The following is a 21679-nucleotide window of genomic DNA, read 5'->3' as shown; positions in this document are numbered from 1 at the left end:
TGCCAAAACAAAGCACTACCCTTTTTATCACCAGAGTTTGATGTTAGAAAACTGATAACCATTGTCATGGAACGATATAGTTGAGACAAGTGTCTCTCTGTCTTTTTTTTCTCCCACCATGTGAGTGTGAATTAAACAACTGAATATGATACCAATATAGGCAGTAAGTGCTATCATAGCATGGAAGTAGGAGGGTTGAAGCTAGGCTTTTTTTCTTTTTCTGATAGGCACTCTTGGCACTGGGTTTTAGTAAACATAACAGACAGAGAGTCTGTTTTTACTTTTTTAATTTTTATTTATTTTTGGCTGAGTTGGGTCTTTGTTGTTACGTGCGGGCTTTCTCTAGTTGCGGCAAGCAGGGGCTACTCATCGTTGTGGTGCGCAGGCTCCTCATTGTGGTGGCTTCTCTTGTTGCAGAGCAAGGGCTCTAGGTGTGCGGGCTTCAGTAGTTGTGGCTCGCGGGCTCTAGAGCACAGGCTCAGTAGCTGTGGTACACAGGCTTAGCTGTTCTGCGGTATATGGGATCTTCCCGGACCAGGGCTTGAACCTGTGGTCCCTGCATTGGCGGGCAGATTCTTAACCACTGCACCACCAGGGAAGTCCCGAGAGTCTGTTTTTAGATGAAGGGAGAAGCACACCCATTCTTCATGCAACACATTTATATAGAAAACACCACCTGTACTACTATTCCTTACTACTACTACTATCTTCCTTCTTACAACGTACATTGCTGTGCTGTAAATGATAAATGTTAGTGAAAAATTCTGCCCAATATACTTGGCTTCATTTCACAACGGCTTTTCTGCCAACAACTATTGTGATACTGTGATTTATTATAAGAAACATATATTTGGTTCTTCATCCCTATTTCTGGCACAGAGCTCCCCAAACCCTTGGAATTCCCTAAGTGTGGAGAGTGATAAAGGTGTCTTTGTTATGTTAATGAGATGACTTTGGAAAGCACCTAAGGATGGAGGCCAGTTGCCAAAAAAGCCAAACAGGTGATTAGAGGGTTAGAACTTTCAGTCCCTCAGTCCCAACCCTGACCTCCAAGGAGGGGTCAGGGAATAGAGGTTGAATCAATTGCCAATGGCTAATGATTTAATCATGCATGCCTATGTAATGAAACCTCCATAAAAACCCAAAAGGATGAGGTTCAGAGAACTTCCAGGTTGGTGAACAAATGAAAATTGAGGACAGTGCCCCACCTTGAGAGGGCATGGAAGCCCTTTCCCCATACCATGCCCTGTGCATCTTTTCCATCTGGTTGTTCCTGAGTTATATGATTTTATAATAAACCAGTAATCTAGAAAGTAAAATGTTTCTCTGAGTTCTGTGAGTCACTCTCACAAATTAGTTGAACCTGAGGAGGAGGTCCTGGGACCCTCTGATTTATAGCCAGTCAGTCAGAAGTACAGGTAGCAACTTGGGTTTTCAAATGGTGTCTGAAGTCCAAGGAGTAGGTTGTGGGAACCCCCGACTTTGAGCTAGTTGGGCAGAAGCACAGATAACAACAACCTGGCCTTGCGATTGGCATCTGAAGTGGGGGTTGGGGGGAGGGCAGTCCTGTGGAACTGCATCCTTAACTGTGGAATCTGATGCTATCTTATGGTAGACAGTGTCAGAACTGAATTGAATTGAATTGAATTCTCAGATGCCCTGCTGGTGTCTGAGAATTGCTTGGCTGTATGTGTGGGAAAGCCCCCTCCCACACATTGGAATTGGGTCCAGAAATCTTTTCAACTATTCTTTAATAACAATTGAAAAAACAATCATATTAAACACTGAACTTTATAAGAACTACTCCAACAGAGGATTTATCATACTTTCATTGGGATTTTTTTTTTCTTCATATATCTCAAAAATCAAAATCCAGGTCAACAATCATTCTTTTGAAACCTTTGGCATCAAATATGTTTCAGGATTCAGAATCTCTTCAGTTTTAAAAAGGAAATATAGTTTATGTACCAGATAGAAAATAACATCCCTGTGAGATCTCAGCCATTACCCTCTTATCAAACATATTAATATCTCTGTTGTAAAAGATAGGAATAATCACATTAGGTAAGATTTTTAAAAAGACTAAATACCTCAAGCCAATCTAGCTCAGTCTTTGCTTCCAAAAAGTTCTGGTCAGGACATGTTTTGGTCTTAGATTATAGAACTGGAGATAAGAGAATATAGATTTATAGTAGTAGACATATAAATCAGGAGATGAACGAGCTTGTAAGAAATCTTTTTAAGGTGCTGTGTTAGGCACTGTATGAATACAATCTAAAAGAGAAAAGGCAGGCCAAAACATATCAACACTGAATGCCAGTAGCACAAAAGCATAATATAAAACTTACTACAAAGCTACAATAATCAAAAGTGTGGTACTGGCATAAGGATAGATATATAGACCAATGGAATAGAACTGAGGGTCCAGAGTTAAACCCAAACATCTATAGTTAATTGCTTTTGGACAAGGGTGTCAAGACAATTCAACAAGGAATGAACAGTCTCTTCAAGGAATGGTGCTGGGACAACTGGAATTCCACATGAAAAAGAATGAAGTTGGACTCTCACTTCACACCATATATAAACATTAACTAAAAAATGTATCAACAACCTAAATATATGAGTGAGCTAAAACTATAAAACTCTTAGAAACAAACATAGGGTAAATCTTCCTGACCTCAGGTTTGGCAATAAATTCTTAAATATGACCCCAAAAGCACAAGCAAGAAATGAAAAAAATAGAGAAATTGAACATCATCATAATTAAGGAATAGGTCTTCCCTGGTGGCGCAGTGGTTGAGAGTCTGCCTGCCAATGCAGGGGACACTGGTTTGTGCCCCGGTCCAGGAAGATCCCACATGCCGCAGAGTGGCTGGGCCTGTGAGCCATGGCCGCTGAGCCTGCGTGTCCAGAGTCTGTGCTCTGCAATGGGAGAGGCCACAACAGTGAGAGGCCCACGTACACCAAAAAAAAAAAAAAAAAAAATTAAAGAATATTTGTGCATCAAAAGACATATTTAAGAGAATGAAAAGACAACCTACATAATGGGAAAAAATGCAAATCATAGGTCAGGTAAGTGTAAAATATTCATAATATATAAAGAACTCCACCCAACTAAAAAGTGAGCAAAGGACTTGAATAGACATTTCTCCAAAAAAGATATACAAATGTTCGTAAGCACATGAAAGGATATTCAACATCATTAGTCATTAGGGAAATACAAATGAAAACCACATTGAGTTACTACTTCACAGTTATTAGGATGGCTAAAATTTAAAAAATGAAAACAACAATAACAACAAATGTTGGTGACGATGTGGAGAAACCAGAACACCCATACACTGCTGGTAAGAATATAAATGCTGCAGCCGCTATGAAAAACAATTTGGCAATTCCTCAAAAAGCTAAAAATAGAAGTAGCATGTAACCCAGCAATTCTACACCTAGGTATACATCCTTAAGGGCATTATACTAAGTTAAAGAAAAAGATAAATACTTTATGACCTCCCTTATATATGAAATCTAAAAAAATAATCTAATTGCGACAGAGAACAGATTGTTGGTTGTTAGAAGTGGTAGGGGGTAGATGAAGGTGGTCAAAAGGTACAAACTTTCATTTATAAGGTAAATATTTCTGGGGATATAATGTACAGCATACTGACTATAGTTAGCAACACTGTACTGTATATTTGAAAGTTGCTAAGAGAATAGATCTTAAAAGTTCTCATCACAAGAAAAAGAAAATTGTAACTATGTGAGGTGATGGACATTAACTAAACTTATTGTGGTAATCATTTCATGATATATACATATATTAAATAAGTATGTTTTGCACATTAAACTAATACAATGTTGTATGTAATTGATCTCGATGTAATTGGAAAAAAGGTTAAAAGGCTAATATTTGTAATATTTTACAATTTTAAAAAATTAATAATGAATACCTATTGAATTATACACCTAAATGGGTGAATTGTATGGTATGTGAATTAATCTCAATAAAGCTACTAAAAATTATATCAACTTTAAAAAATGCCTAAAATAAATGCCAACTGATAACACATAAGATGTGAACATCTGCAGCATGCTGTATGAATGAAGAGCACAGATTCTGAAGCCAATCTTCCTGGATTTGAATTGTGGTCATTGCTTCTTGGTCACAAAACCCTGGTAAGTTATTTAATCTCTTGAGGACTTGGTTTCTTCTTTTCTAAAATAAGAGTGATAGTAACTTCTTCATAGAATGCTATGAGGATTAAAAGAGTTAATATTTCTAAAGTACTTAAATGAGTAGCTGACACATAGGAAGCATTAATGCTGGTCATTAGTAGTAGTAAAAGTGCTTGGAGAGAAGCACATCTGGAATTTTAGACAGAGTGGATTCGGAGAGAGTCAACCTACTTCTAACCCACTGAAGAACAACTACCTGATTTATGAAAGACATGGGAGTTTCAAGAGCTTTTTTTTTTTTGCGCGGTACGCAGGCCTCTCACCGTTGTGGCCTCTCCCGTTGCAGAGCACAGGCTCTGGACGCGCAGGCCCAGCAGCCATGGCTCACGGGCCCAGCTGCTCCGCGGCATGTGGGATCTTCCCGGACCGGGGCACGAACCCGTGTCCCCTGCATCGGCAGGCGGACTCTCAACCACTGCACCACCAGGGAAGCCCTCAAGAGCTTCTTAAAAGACACTTGTATGTAAAATGGAGCAAACATGAAAAATGACAACTTTGGGGAAACCTTTTCATCTCTGAACACAGATGAACAGAAAAGAAGACACTGACCAAATTTGCCTAAAAAGAGAAGAAATGACATGCTGAGACAAAGGAGATAAAGTAGTTAAGGGAGAATTAATAAAAGCTCTGAATCAGAGAAAAAGGAGCTTAGTACTACCCTGCTAGGTGATTCTGATGGTGAATTAAATATCTAGGGCCTCACAAATCACCAAACAAACCACAACAAACCTCCTGCTCCTACACAAGAATGAGCTGGGATATTTAATTACTGCCAGATATGTACTTAACAAATACAACACTATTTTATTATCCACTGCTGCAGGTCAGAGCCTCCGGACACGGACTTTGAGATAAAGGTTAATCAGAGAGTGTGCTTGGGAGTAAAGGAAGGGAGATTAGGCAGAGAGAAATGTTGGGCTGTGAAACTGCAACAGAGGACTCAGCAATCCCATCGGAGCTCTGGAGCTGGGATGGCCCTTCAGTTATCCTGATCCAAGGCAAGGATTGCCTGTGTAATCCCTGCATTGACCTATCATTTTATGCCAGGGGTAAGTAGAGCAGGATATGTAGTCTTAACTGAGGGCACTTGACACAGAGGGTCTGGGAGCCATCACAGCCTGGATTCCTTGCAGTCAGGAATGAGTGCCCCACCCTGGAGGGGATCTGTGCTGTGCAACTTAGCACTCACCACATCAGTGGGTCCTATGTTGTATCAATAGTTCCCAGAGAAGCGGTAGCAGCGTGGCCAGGAAACCTGTTAGAAATGCAAATTCTCAGGCCCCTTGCCAGTGCTACTGAATAGGAAATTCTGGAGGTAGGGCCCAGCAATCTGTGTTTCAACAAGACCTCCAGGTCATTCTGATGTCTGCCAAGTTTGAGAACCACTGCTACATACACTATGTAAAACATGAAATGCACACGAAATTTTTTCACTGCACGAATAGTTGTCATAAAGCCTCCATTTTGTGAATGCATATCATGGACTGATATTTAATACTACTGGAATATAAGAAAATTCAATCACTTAGAGTCCTGATTTTTGGGTCAGTCACAGAGCTGTTGGTTTATAGATTTGAAGATAATTACTAAGCTGTAGCAATATTTGATATGGCACTTAATATGTGACACAGATCAATGGAAAAGTGAGTTAATAAAAAACAATGAAGGAACTTCCCTGGTGGCACAGTGGTTAAGAATCCGCCTGCCAATGCAGGGGACACTGATTCGAGCCCTGGTCTGGGAAGATCCCACATGCCGCGGAGCAACAAAGCCCGTGTGCTACAACTACTGAGCCTGTGCTCTAGAGCCCACCAGCCACAACTACTGAAGCCCATGCGCCTAGAGCCCATGCTCCGCAACAACAGAAGCCACCACAATGAGAAGCCCGCACACCGCAACAAAGAGTCGCCCCCGCTCGCTGCAACTAGAGAAAGCCCGTGTGCAACAACGAAGACCCAACGTAGCCAAAAATAAATAATAAATAAATCTTAAAAATTTAAATAAATAAATAAAACAATGAAGCTACACTCATTGCAAAAAAAAAAAAAAGTCTATAAACATAAAAAAACATGCTAAGGGAAAAATAATGTACACTGAGTAAAACAATATGACAAGAGGTGGAGGACTCCAGCCAAACCCAACTTGGTTGACATTTGACTCTCTTCTTGGGTTTCGAAGAAGATCCTTAGGTGAAAATTATAGGATGAGCTCAGAAAGGAGGGAGGGAATGGCCTTAAGGCAATTTATCTTTTCTAAAGAAGTGCTCTTTGTAGCCAAGAGGGATGCATGGAGTTGAAAAAGGCCAAGGAAAATCTCCAAGTCTGCATTAACTCTGTGTGATAGACAGCAATGAGACAAATTCCAAACAGTGACAGGAAAGGTGGTGAAAATATTCTTCTTCATGGATATCATCACTCCAAGTATTCAATGAGACACAGGAGCCATGGTGTGGTCTGCAACTCATTAGAGCATTCCAGGAAATCTTCTGAGAAAATGATAAATGAAATACTGAATGCCCCACACAAATAGTTTCAAATTTTGATGGTGTTTTCCTCGAGCCTGGTACAAGCAGCCTTAGCAATCTGAATAAATGCTAATCTTACATTACTACATTGGTCTCCACTTTTCAAAGCCTTTTTACATACAGCTGTGATTTGATGCTTGGAAGTACTCTTTGACATTGGCCAGTGTTGTTGTATCTGCATTCTTTATGTAAAGAAATGGGCCTGAAATGGCTAAGTGACTTGCTCAGGGTCCCATAGCAAGCTAATTGGAGAGAGGGATATTTATTCTTCTCACTTACTATTATCCTTTAGTGCAGTCTCCTATGTACCAGGGACTAGGCTAGAAGTTATGCCAATATTTTATAAAATCTTCACAAAGCCCTAGGAAACAGACACAGAGAGGTTAGGTAATTTGCCCAACATCACACAGCTATTAAATATCAGAGCCAGAGCCCAGGGAAGTTTGACTCCAAAGCATGCATTCCTTCAACTATACTATTTCCACTGGTCTTGGGCGGGCCTGAGCATTATGCTCAGGTGATTTTAATGTGCACGAGGATGGGTAACTGCTGCTAAGCTACTACAGTAGCAAAACATGTACAGTTTTGGCCAGGACACTAGCAAAAGTATAAATGCATAACTGACAAAATTAAAATAAATAAAAAGGCATGGGAAGTGAAGAAGAAATGAGTTACTTTAAGAAAGAAGAGTAAATAAAATGTAGTACCCACAATTCCACATGTTTTTGATAAATAAATATTAAGATACGAAGTACTAGTTGATTTACCCATCTTAAAAACGTTGAGTAGCAGGAGCAAGAAACCTAAACGCAAGGCACACATCAACTTGTATAGGAAAAGAATGGTATTTCAAATTCTGAAAGTCAGAACTCAATCTGACATTGTATTTGACGTCAGTAATTTTGTACATTTAGAATAAATCATTTTTCTTGCATTTCAGGATGCTTCCCATGTGCACAGATAAACAGCTTTATATAAAACCAGTGTTTCAGTGGTGTGACTTCTTGGAAAGGTAGTTAAATATTGATCTGCCATTCTCCTGGCATAATGACCAAACAGAATAGTCCATCAATTTGTTGAACCAGTGTCCCTAAGTGCTGCCAAACGGGTCAGCAGTTAATGTCTTTGCTGAGTAGTTGGTTTCCATGATATCTACAAAAAAAACGATTTTCATGAATTGAAAGCAAAGCAGGAGACAATCCATTCATTCACAAGAAAGCTAGCTTGTCATTTGAAACTACAAGCAACTGAACTACCAGCTCTTCTCAGACACCAAGACTTATTTCCTCCTCCCAGCTGTCAATCTCCGTTTCACCAAGAAAAGCCCCAACCCCCCTCTACTTTGCTATTAAATTCCATATTAACACCTCCCAGCTGCCAAACCTCCTAGCCCTCTCCTTTGTCTACCTTTATAGTATGTGATCAAGAGCAAATGCTCCAGTAAGCTTAAAATCTTACAGCTGCACAAAATACACATGGGAAACAAAACCTTATGAAACAGGACATCCTTTAATGTTTAATTTAACTTAAGCCTGTTGGTTAAACATATTTCTGTCTACTGGCTGCAAAATTCCATGTTGTTAGAAGTTAAAAAAAAGTATTCTATAGTATAATTCACATCTGTAAGTCACAATCTGGTGATTTTTTTTAATTCAGTTAAATATATTTTAATAATAATTTTAATCTCATCTCACTTAATATTTTGCTTCATCATCTTTTAAGTATATTTCTGTGATTTTTGACCCAGAATTATTATTTACAGAGTATTTCTTATTTATAAGGAAAACCAACATTGAATTTTTCTAGAAGTAGTGTTTGCTTTAATAGCTTTCTTTTTCCTCTTCCATTCTGAGTCACGATGAAGGAAAATTTCTTTGTAGGACCGAAAAAAATTGAATATAGAACCTTAAGATCTGAAAATGGAGACTTTGAAGCCATAAGACAAAGTTTGGGTATAAAACACAGATGGAGAATTTACCTGATCTCTAGTGTGAGAAGGGTTTCCAAAACACGTTTTTCTAAATAAATATAACTGTTTTAAATGCATACTTCCCAAATCAGAAGAAAAGATACCCAAGTTATTCACACTAAAAAGCATATACTCCTAATCAGGGAGCTTGTGTTTTCTATCCATCTTCATGATTAATCACAAATTAATAGGGAGGTAAGGATACCTATTCTTATAAATAGATGGAAGATCAATTAGACTGATGACAGACGGACAGAAAAGACACAGAAATTGTGCAGAAAAGTGTAATTTGAGCTATTTCACATATTTTATTTTTCAATCTCCATCTGATAATAGAAATCTAATAAGTCAACTATTATTGCCATCTCCACAGCCTCTTACTGTGAGTTCTTATAGAAGATGCCTTTCTATCAGATGTCTCCAAAGATCTTCTTACTAGCAAGACTGAAGAATGCCTTTGTCATATCAAATATGCTCAGCTGTTTACCGCATGGTGAAGTAGTGTTAGAACCATTTAAAGATGTGTCTGACATCATTAATCTATTTGACCTCTGACCTGCAGATCTAAACTGTAACTATGGTGACCAAAGCTTGACCTTACAATGCTGAGAAACTTGAAAGCTCTGCAGTATTTTGGGTCACATTGTTAAGTTAGACAAAGGGGTAAAGAAGTAATGTGACAGTTTCCTGGGAATTAAGGTCAGCAGGTCAATTGTGCTGAAGCTTTTTGTGATAAGGAAACTAGTTAAATTTTTTGATCTGTTGGAATTTTTAGAATAGTACTTTGTTAGAAGTTGTAAGAAGTACAAAGAAATCAATTTATTAAACTCTAAGGCAGTTGGAAAAGTAAAGTTAGTGTTGAACATTCAATAATATAACATTCCTTATGGCAGTTTACAGATGTGACACGATATACCTGCCGTTTTCACCACCTACACAATCACAAAGAAATAATTTCATCTGCAGATTCCTGCTCCAACTCTAAGTTACTCAGAATGATAAAATGATCATTGTTTTTATCACAGGGATATTGTTGTGAACAAATTTACAGTCATTTACTTTACTATCTATTAAAATTAGACTACCTACACACACAATATTTATTTGCATCAGTTTATTCTCTGAGGAAAGCCTATAGTAAACGAAAACAATGGGCATGTATGTGAATGTAGAGCTAGTGCAGCACCATATACTGGGGACCACTACTCCCAATGTGAGCACCTCCTGTATCTAGGTGTGTTCTTGCTGCATAATTAAAGCAGGATTTCCCATACAAACTGTGAACCTCTGTCTTCAAGACTTCCTCCTATGCCTATAATGGGCTAGATTAACCTTTTCTACAAAAAGGCACATTCTGAGGCATTGCTTTATGGATATTTATCCTGAAACCCTGATTATTTCTATGCTAATCATTGGAAGCAAATTAGTGTGTGTGTGTGTGTGTGTGTGTGTGTGTGTGTGTGTGTGTGTGTATGAAGAAGCAGGGGTGGGGCTCTGCAGAAAAACAGTAAACAAGGGTATTTTCCACATAAGCAAAGCGAATTCAAATGGCCCCTACCCAACTCAATTTTAAAACACACATCCGAAACAACTACTACAGACAATTCATATTTGCCATTATTTTTGTAAATCATAAAATCTATTTTGCTCTAAAGAATCTGGAAGAAGGCATCATAATTCAAATGTATTTCAGCTCATATATATAAATAGGAGAGAAACAGACTCTCTCTCTCTCTCTCTCTCTCACACACACACACACACACACACACACACACTCACACAATTTTTACCAGATACATAATCACATGGAAAACACACTAAATATAATATTGCTTTTGTGTTTTTCGCTTGGAAGTTTGGAGTCTAAGAAAGCAGGACTGTTGAAAGAGGAGACATCACTTGCAGCTTTATTTCCTTCACCTACATATCCCAAAGGGATGCCAGTGATTTTTCTCCCATGTGTCCCTTTCAGATTTTAGAAGGTCTGAAGGAGCCTCTGGAATGGCAAAAGATTTGAAGACTTAAAAAAGAAAATCCAAGTGTGAGTCACTATAAATGAATTTTGACAGTATGCCCCAGGGAAGAGAATCCTTCTAAACAAACCACACTGGAACACAGAGTTATAACGTCATGGTAGAATCAGGCATGACCAGTAAAGAATATACAGCAAACAGAACCAATGAAATCTTTTGATTCCATTTTTTTCTGCCCGGCTCTGGACTAGGAAGAAAATAAATCCTAGGTTCAAAAATTTTTAAAGCATTAACTAGATATCCATGTGTAGAAATACCTCATAGAACCCTCCAGAAACAGGAATATATTATCAGAAGGCTGGAAGTCTACCATAAATAATAAATAAAGGGGCAGGGGAGACAGGAAGGCTGGGAGCTGTGAGTAATGCTGGGAGAGACTGAATCAAAAAGCAAAGAAACAATTTAATATACGTCCTTTCTCTAATACATTACATTTTAAAATCTGATCAGTTTTAACCAAGAGTGGCTAAAAATCTGCCACTAAAAAAGATACAAGGCCCAAATGGTTTTATATGGACATTTATATAAAATGTTATAAAATCATAATCATATTGTATTGTTATTATAATATACTCATTACTGGACATAATTTGTTAATATATTATTTAGGATATCTGCATTAATGTTCTTAATTAAGACTGGCCAATAGTTTTCACTTATATCTGTGCTATCTTTAGTTTCATTTCAGTTTTTGCTAACTCTGCGAAGCTGGTACATATGGAATTTAATTATATTATTAGCAGAAATAAAACATATCAATCCAGTGAATTAAGAAGAGACATTGGGAAAACAGACAGAAAAACTAGGAAAATGTGGAGCGTTTGTATTACTAAATGTGTATTACTAAATCTGTACTGCTAAATGTGAGGTGAGCCAAGAATCTGATTGGAATCCCACTTTCGGGAGTGGAGGATTCTACTCAGACCCAACTATGCAGCACACACCTAACCACTCCTGATTGTCCCATTTCAATTCCTAAAGTGAAACAATACAAAAAGACTCAAGCAAATGAAATATATAGTTATTACAGGTTAGCACCATCTTCTGGGAAGTTCAGTGGAGGAAACTGGGAGGACATAGGATAAGACCATGAAGAGAGTGGTCTTGATTTGTAAATAAAAGAGAATTATTGAGTGTTCAATTTCTAGAATTTGAGAACTGCAAACTTGTTTTCTTTTCCACTGTCTTGAATAATCAGTATAAATCCACCTAAGGGGATTAGAATAGATAAAAATGTGAACAACTACTTCTTCAGTTTCTTCTATGGTTACTGATCTACTTAGGTTTCTAAATCTCTTGAATCAAATTTTATAATTTATCTTTTCTTAGAAAATAATACATTTCATCCACATGCTTAAATGCATGCCATAACATTCTTTTATTATTTTCTTAATCTCTGAAACTATATTCATGTTCTCTTTCTCAACCTTAATTCATGTTTTTTGGTTTTTTAATCAGATTTGCCAAAGTTTGTAGGTTTTCTCAGTTTTTTAATCACCTGCTTAGTTTGATTGTTTCTGCTTTAACTTTTATCAGGTTCTTTCCTCCTACTTTCTTTATGCTTATGTTGTTCTATTTCCTGGTCTTTTCTTCTAGTCTTGCTTTGTAATAAATGCATTTGAGATTATAAATTTTCCTCTGCTTACTGCTTTGGCTATATTAATAGGTTTTGATACATCATAATCCATATTTTGCTTATTCTAAATATTTTGTGATTTCCATTTTAATTTCCTCATTAATGAATATAATAAGAGCATTTTATATTTTTAAAGTTTCCAAGTAGAGAGAAAAATTTACTCATACTTTTATTATTATAACATTAATATACTACCATTAAAGAATAAAGCTATGTGAGATTCCCTTGCAGCCTACTTGTGAAATTTGCTGTATTTGAAAAGAATATGTATTCTCTGTTACATACAGCACACTCCTTCCCACACAGCTCTCAGAACTGCATAAGTGAACAGATTAGAAACTGAGCTCAGAGACATAGTTAACTAACCTAAGTAACCTAAGTACTCACTAAGTAAGTGATGAGGCAAACATCAAACTCAGATCTGCACAAAGCCTACACTCTTAATAACTCTGACAGATGGCTTCCATAATTATTCATTCCCTTACCCTTCTCTCCCCAGTAGACTAGGAATTAGCCGACAGCAAATATTATTTCACTTTCTATCACAAACGCTGTAGTATAACAGTACTTTGGTCACCCACAAATAACCACTCATCATGGCATTCACCCTTTTGTTTAGTGCCTTCCTCTTAAATTGGACTCGTTTGAGACTCACATAGAACATGGCTTGGTGATTCCACTTTTGCCCTCTTAAGAGTGCATGTAAAAAAATCAGATTACGGGCTTCCCTGGTGGCGCAGTGGTTGAGAGTCTGCCTGCCAATGCAGGGGACACGGGTTCGTGCCCCGGTCCAGGAAGATCCCACATGCCGCAGAGCGGCTAGGCCCGTGAGCCATGGCCACTGAGCCTGCACGTCCAGAGTCTGTGCTCCGCAACGGAAGAGGCCATCACAGTGAGAGGCCCGCATACCGCAAAAAAAAAAAAAAAATCAGATTACCCTGCTTGAACAACCACATAGAGAGGCTAAGTGGAGAGCTACATGTGGAAAAGCTACATGGAGAGAAAGGTCCTGAAACTGCACGGAGGAGAATAAAAAATCCAGCTAACCAGCAGAAACAAACCGCAGCTATACAACCTCAGTCAAGCTGTTCTAGACGTCCTTGCTGAGCAGTCAGACACCTAAGTGAAGAAGCCAACTTAGAGGCTCCAGTAGACATCATGTGGAACAGAGACAGTTCATCCCTGACATATTGTCTAAATTCCTGACATATGATCTGTGAGAAATAATAAAGTGACTGTGGTGTCAAGCTACTAAGTTTCGGGAGAGTTTGTTACACAGCAATGAAAAACCTAAACAGCAGCCAATAGAGCAAGGCTTCACTTAATATTGTTGAATGAATAAATGAATGAATGAATGATAAGTGACTAGGCAACTTGATTTATCATGGATAGTGGACTTACTCTGCATGCATATAAAAAAGCAATTTTATCTTCTAGAGAAATTATTTCAAGTCCATACGACAGTATAAAACAGGACAGCACACTGGGGTGTTTCATAGTACAGTGTTAGACACCATTCAATAGCAAGTGCTACTAGAAGCTGCCTCTGTACCAGGTCCTGTGTGGGGCTCAAAGATCACAGTGGTGAGCAAAACCAAAACAGGTCCCTGCCCCCACGTAGCTCCCAGTATGATGAAGGAGTTAGACAGATAATCACAGAGAAGTCAAACTGCCTACTATTATGAAGGCCACAGAGGAAAGGAACATGTAATTAGAACACAGAGGAGTTCAAGGGAGCTGCTGTGGTCAGGGAGATGAGGGAAGGGACTTGAGAGGAGCTAAAATCTGAAGAATGGGAAGGATTTATCTAGAGGAAGAAAGAAAGGAAGAGTAATGCTGGAAGACAAAGCCTATATAAAAAAGGCTTATAGTGTAAGGGAGTCTGGCAAAGGCCTCTTGAAAATATATAATAACCACAGGTATACTATGTAGATTCTAAAAGTCTATTTGGTTAACTAATTACTTCACTTGACTTCTAATAACCTCAATATAGTAACTGCTCACTAGCAAATATGTAAAATGAAGTCAATAATTCAAAAAGAACCAACTTTTTTTCTTATTATGTTACTAAGAATAAAAAGGCATGTATTCAGACAGATGCAGATGAAATATGATGAAAGTTATTATTTTTAAACCTACAAAAGTTGGATTAGCCTAAAAATATTCTATATTCAATGTAAAGAAGTTCAGTATAAATTGCTAAAAAAATCACAAAATACGACAACAGAAGTTTAATTAATAGAAGGCAAGAAAGGGAATCATTTCTTATGAGAAATACTTCAATAATTTTATATTTAAATTTTAGTATCCTAAGCAAATCTCTTTTATAATTAACAATTCCCCCATTGAGTTCAAAATGTATATAAATTAATTCAATACTACTAATAATATGATAATTATTTAGTTTTTAGGATCTCCATCTGCCCATTTACACAATAATGTTTTAGCATGCTACCACATAGACTGCATTTCTCTACTTAAAATGCAGTTATTTACCTAATAAAGCACAGGGAGATTCCTTGGCAGTTTCTTGGGAAAAAGAAACTGTGGTTTTCACGTCTCCCTTGAAAGGAAATTAAATCAAAAATCCTGCATTTACGTAACAGTGAGGTAGTGACATCAATGCCTTGGGACCAGGAAATTCAGAGTTAAAGCTGGCACTCTGTCCCTAAAACAGGCTATTGTCCCGCCCCCACCCCCAGCCTTGCAAACTTAATTAAATCTAAGTTCTGAGCAGTTGATAAAAGTAGTTCAGAAAACTCCTTATAGGAATTTCTTAAAGGAATCCTTTAGATGCCCTTCTGTGCTCTACTTCCTCTCACTCAGACACAAGAGTCTATGTACGTTTTCTCTTCTCTTAAAAAAAAAAAAGAATTTCAAGTAAAGGAAAAATTTTATCTCAAGTATTCCCTGTCTTCCCAAACCCAGGAAAACAAAACTTTGCCCTTAAAGTCCTTTTCAGTCTCACTACTTGGAGGCTGAATCCAGGCTGAAGTTTCATCAAACTTTCTTTTTGTTCTTTATATTCCTCAATGTGAATATGCTTTTTTCCTGCAATTAACTTTGCTCTCTAATAATTAAAAGACACTATATAACATGAGAATTCATTTACAACTCATACATTGATAATTTCCCCCAAATCATTCTTAACCACATTAGTCTGTAAAGTATTGAACAGGAGTCTAATAATAAAGTTTAAAATGACAATTTCAAAATGGCTGATAAAAGTTAATATCCATGTATCTCTAATAATAGAGTCTTGAAGGTTCTTTGGTAATCATTTCTCATTGAAAAAACCAATAGAACAATTGCTTTTAACTTCACAAAAGTTTACATTTCATTCTGTTTAAAAATCTTGCCTTTGCCAACAATTCAAAATTATTTCCAGCAGCCAGAATAAAGATTATTTCTGAAATGACTTTTCACTTTATTTAATCTGAAACTGTGTGGGAAAAAATGGAGTGTATTTCCACAATAAGTTTTTATCGATTATATTTTAGACTCTTTTTTAAATGAGCGTAGTGGACATAGTAAAATACAGAGAAGACCTAGAGTTTCTATATTCTAAAACAAATATATGTGGATAATTAAATTAGGAGAGGAAAAGGAAATAGGACCATATATGTATATATTATCATTGTATTCAAGAGACAGTGCATATCATATCATGCGACAACTAAGGCCCCAAAAGTAAACTGCTAGTGATGTCAATGAACATGGCAGACAGAGTAGGCAGCTCCAAGAGCCTGTGCCCCTACAGAAATATCAAGCAATCAAGCAAAATTGTCAGAATCAACTTGGTCAGAACTCTGGGAAACAGTCTGGGGTTTACAGCAACCAAGAGAACCCTAAACCAAAACAAAGAAAATTTTTAAATGGCAGAAAATACTTGTGATGTTTTTATTTGCCCTTGCCCTAACTCCCTACCTAGTTCAACAATAGTCTTAAAGATGGCAGTTGGCTCACCTAGTGTGCCACCCTAGTCCTGTGTTCCAGAGGAAGCAGAGAAGACACTCGCAAAGAATTTCATGTGTTCTAACTTTTCCAAGGAATACTTGGGGGAACAATGTGTGGCACCTGACTTTGTTTTGCCTAACTGGGAACTTGCTCAGAAAAATGGCAAGAATTTGAAAATAGTGTAAGGTAGACAAAAAACCCCAGTTTCCTGGGACAAAACATTATGATTGAGGCACCCGATACAGCAACTAAAGCCAGGGAGAAAATGCTAGAGAGAGAGGGTTTTTTTCTTTTCATCTATACTGAGAATTTAAAAAGCCATGCACATGTCCAGAAAAGACCTAATCAGACCTTATGCTTTCATCTCTGGCTGGACTGTAGGGTAAGCTCAAGCAAGAAGTTAAGGCTAATAACGCAGGGATGAAAAGCGGGCTGGCAAAGTGTTGAAGAAGTGCACCAGCAAAAGCCAATCTACAAAGACTACAAGAGGTTTAGGAATATATTTTCCCATTTCCTTTTTCTTTCTTTCTTTCTTTCTTTCTTTCTTTCTTTCTTTCTTTCTTTCTTTCTTTCTTTCTTCCTTTCTCTCTCTCTCTCTCTTTCTCTCTTTATTCTTTTTTCTTGTTCTCTTTCCTGTTTTTTTCCCCCTTGTTTTGCTATCTGGCATTCAGGTTAATCTCTGTCAAGACACTAGCTAAACACAAGCTAAAGGAATGGAGACCTCAGAGACCACCTGTGCCAAAGAACACAGACTTTAAAAAATTAGATCAAAACGTCACTACAAATAGTTACAGCATACAGAAAGCAATAAAAATGAACCCAGGAGTGGGGGAAGAATCTGATTTACAGGGTTAGCATATTATAATATTAAAAATGTCCAATTTTCAACTAAAAATCTATGAAGCATGCAAGAAATAGGGAACTATGGTCCATTAACAGAAGATGTTAACAGAAACTGTTCCTAAGGGAACACAGCCATTGGACTTATTAAACAAAAACTTTAAATCAACTGTCATAATAAATCAAACCAGGAGTATGATATATAAACAAATAGAGAATATCAATAAAGATTTAGAAATTATAAAAAGAAACCAAAGAGAAAAAATGAAAAACTCACAAGAGGATTTCAATTGCAGATTTGACAAGGTAGAAGAAAGAATCAGTGAATGTGAAGATAAATGAACAGAGCCTAAGAGAACTTTGGTACACAATCAAGCATACCAACATATATGCAATGTCAACTCCAGATGGACAGTAGAGAAAGAAAGAGATAGAAAGAATATTTGTAGAAATAGTGGCCAAAAATTTCCCAAGTTTGGTAAAATACACAAATGTACACATTCAACAAGTTCAAAGAACTTCGAGTATAAATGCGAAGAGATCCACACAGAGACACATTATAATCAAATTGTCAAAAAACAAGGGCAAAGAGAGAATCTAGAAAGCAGCAAAGGAGAAGCAACTCATCACTCATACAAAGTATCTTCAATAAGATTAACAGAGGGCTTCCCTGGTGGCGCAGTGGTTGAGAGTCCGCCTGCCGATGCAGGGGACACGGGTTCGTGCCCCGATCCCGGAAGATCCCACATGCCGCGGAGCGGCTGGGCCCGCGAGCCATGGCCGCGGAGCCTGTGTGTCCGGAGCCTGTGCTCCGCAACGGGAGAGGCCACAGCAGTGAGAGGCCCGCGTACCGCAAAAAAAAAAAAAAAAAAAAAAAAAAAAAAAGATTAACAGAAATCATGGAGGCCACAAGAGAATGAAATGAGATTTCTAAAGTGCTAAAAAGAACTACCAACCAAGAATGCTATATCTGGTAAAATTATCCTTCAGAAATGAGGAGAAACTAAGACAGTCTCAGAGAAACAAATTCTGAGACAGTTCATCGTTAGTAGAACTTCCCAACAAGAAATGCTAAAGGGAGTCCTTTAAGCTGAAATAGAAGGACACTAGTCAGCAACTTGAAACAATATGAAGAAATACAAAGCTCTGGTAAATGTAACTACATAGTAAATGAAAAAGCCAATATTATTATGTTTTTGATTTGTAACTCCTCTTTTAATTTACAATAGTATTTAAAAGACAAATGCATAGGACAATAATTATTACCTATGTTAATGAGCACACAATATAAAAAGATGTAATTTGTGAATGACAATATAATGGGGAAGAGCTATACAGGATCAGAGTTTTTGTATGCTATTGACTGTAAGTTGGTATCCATTCAAAATAGTTTGTTATAAGTTTAAGATTTTAATTGTAATCTCCTTTGCAACCACTGAAAATAAAAAAGCTTAAAAATACATACAGAATGAGAAGAGAATCGAAAGAGTGCAAAACAGTAGAAAAAAATAAAGTAGAAGAGAAGGTAGTAATGGAGGAAATAAGAAACAAAAAGCTATTAGACATACAGAAAACAAATAGCAAAATGGCAGAAGGAAGCTGTTCTCTATCGGTAATCACTATGAATGTAAATGAATTAACTCACTAATCAAAAGAGATTGGCAGAATAGATTTAAAAAAAAAACATGAAACAATTATATGCTATGAGAAGAGACTCACTTTAGATCCAAAGACACAAATAGGTTTAATATAAAAGTACTGGAAAAAGATATTCCATGGAAGTAGCAGCCAAAAGAAAGCCAAAATGGTTATATTAATATCAGACAAAATTGGGACTTCCCTGGCTGTCCAGTGGTTAAGACTCTGTGCTTCCACTGCAGGGGGCACGGGTTCAATCCCTAGTCGGGCAACTAAGATCCTGCAAGTACAGGCCAAAGGAAAAAAAAGATAGGAAAAAAGTATCAGAGAAAACAGACTTTAAGTCAAAAATTGTTACAAAGTACAAGGAAGGATGATAGGTAGATGATAGAAAGATGGAAAGATAGATTGATAAAAGGGTCAAAACATCAAGAAGATATGAAAATTATAAACACATATGCATTTAACAAAAGAGACCCAAAATATAGAAAGACCCAAAATATATTAAGAAAGAGAAGTAAACAGTTCTACAGGAACAGTTGAAGATTTCAATACCTCACTTCCAGCAATAAATAGAACACCTAGACATGAAGCCAGTAAGGATATACGAGGCCTTGAATAACACTATAATCAAACTAGACCTAAGAGACATATAGAGATCATTCCATCATCAACAACAGAATAAACATTCTCTCCAATTGCATGTGGAACAACTTCAAAATATACCAAGTTAGGCCGAAAATAAATTTCAATAATTTATAAAGATTGAAACAAAGTATCTTCTTCAACACAATGGAATAAAGCTAAAAATCAGTAACAGTAAGAAAGCTAAAAAATTCAAAAATACATGAAAATTAAACACCATAATCTTAACCAATAGGTCAAAGAAGAAATCATAAAGGAAATTTTGAAAATGTCTTCTGGCAAATGAAAATGAAAATAAAACATACTGAATTAGTTTAGATGTAGTGAAACCAATGCTTAGGTGGAAATTTATAGCTGAGAATGTATACATTACAAAAGAAGAAAAATCTCAAATCAATAACCTAACTTTACACCTTAAGGAACTAGAAAAAGAATAGCAAGCTAAACCCAAAGCTAGCAGATAAAGGAAATAATAATGATCACTGCATAGATAAGTGAAACAGAGAAGAGAAAAACAACAAAGTCTATGAAATCAAAATTTAGTTCTTTGATACATCAACAAGATTGACGAATCTTTAGTTAGACTGACGGATAAACAGAAAGACTAATATATAGATGAAATGAAAAATGAAAGTGAGGACATTACCTCCAACCTTAGAGAAATAAAACTGATTATAAGAGAATACAATAAACAATTGTGCATCAACAAATTGGATAACCTAGATGAAATGGACAAATTTCTAGAAACACACGAACTACAAAAACTGATTAAAGAAGAAACAGATTATCTCAACACACCTATAAAAAGTAAAGAGATTGAATCAGTTTGAAAAACCTCCCGGCAAAGAAAAGCCCAGTACCATATGGTTTCACTGGTGAATTCTCTCAAACATTTAAAGAAAAATTAACACTAATCCTTCTCAACCTCTTTCAAGAAACAGAAGAGGAGTAAAGACTTGTTAACTCATTCTGTAATGCTAGGATTACACTATACAAAATAAAAACTATAGACTGATACTGCTTATGACTGTAGATGCACAAAATGTTCAACAAAACACTAGCAAACCAGACCAACGGTATATTTACACCATGACCAAGTGTGAATATTCCAGGAATGCATGGGTGGTTCAACATAAGGAAATCAATGAATGCAATATTTTTAATAGTAGGAAAGGAAAAAACCACACATGATCAACTCAGTTGATGCAGAAAAAGCGTTTGACAAAATCTAATATACTTTCTTGACTAAACAGAACAGAACAGAACAAAACAAAAAAACAGGCAGAGAACTAGGAATAAAAAGGAACTTCCACAAAATGATAAAGAGCATTTATGAAAAATCTACAGCAAGCATCACCACTGCTATTCAACATTGTACTAGAAGTTCTAGCCAGAGCAGCTAGGCAAGAAAAAGAAATAAAAGGCATATGAATTAGAAAAGAAGCAGTCAAACTATCTCTATTTGCAGATGACATGATCTTACATATATAGAAAATCTCAAAGAATCCACAAAAAAATTTACTAGAAGCTAACAACTGAATTCAACAAATAAGATAATATATAAAAAACACTTGTGTTTATACCCACCACTAATGTATAATCTACAGATATTAGAAATCAAATCCACTTATAATAATATCCAAAATAATGAAATGCCTGGAAATAAATTTAACCAAGGAGGTGAAAGATTTATATAATAAAAACAATAAAATATTTTGAAATATATTAAAGACAAATAAATAGAATGATATCATATATTCATGGATAGAAAGTCTTAATATTATTAGATAGCAATATTACCTAAAGTGATCTACAATTTCAACGCAATCCCTATCAAAATTCCAATGGTTTTTTTTTTTTCTTTGCATAATTTGAAAAGCCAATTTTCAAATTCATATGGAATTGTAAGGGGCCTCCAATAGCTAAAACAATATTGAGAAATAAAAACAAAATTGCAGGGCCCACACTTCCTGATTTCAAAACACAGTAATCAAAATAGTGTGGTACTCACATAGGATAGATGTGGATCAATGAAATAAAACTGAGAGTCCAGAATTAAACCTAAATATCTACGGCTATTTGAATTTCAGTAAGGGTGCCAAGGTTATTTAACACGAAAAGAACAGTATCGTCAACAAATGGTACTGGGATAACTGGATACCCACATGCAAAAGAATTAAGTTGTACCCTACTTCACTCCACATATA

The 21679-nt window shown here is 36.5% G+C and overlaps 1 protein-coding gene across 3 annotated transcripts in view; it reads right to left on the bottom strand.

The window, feature by feature from the left end:
* The window catches only part of MACROD2 (mono-ADP ribosylhydrolase 2), a 1992245-nt gene that overhangs the window by 1658036 nt on the left and 312530 nt on the right, over positions 1–21679 (bottom strand). The gene's annotated exons all lie outside the window — the stretch shown is intronic.

This window comes from Mesoplodon densirostris, chromosome 16 (genome assembly GCF_025265405.1).
Source record: "Mesoplodon densirostris isolate mMesDen1 chromosome 16, mMesDen1 primary haplotype, whole genome shotgun sequence".
NCBI classification, from domain to species: Eukaryota; Metazoa; Chordata; class Mammalia; order Artiodactyla; family Ziphiidae; genus Mesoplodon; species Mesoplodon densirostris.
The sequence above is the reverse complement of the archived record's forward strand: the minus strand, read 5'-3'. Positions and strand labels throughout refer to the sequence as shown.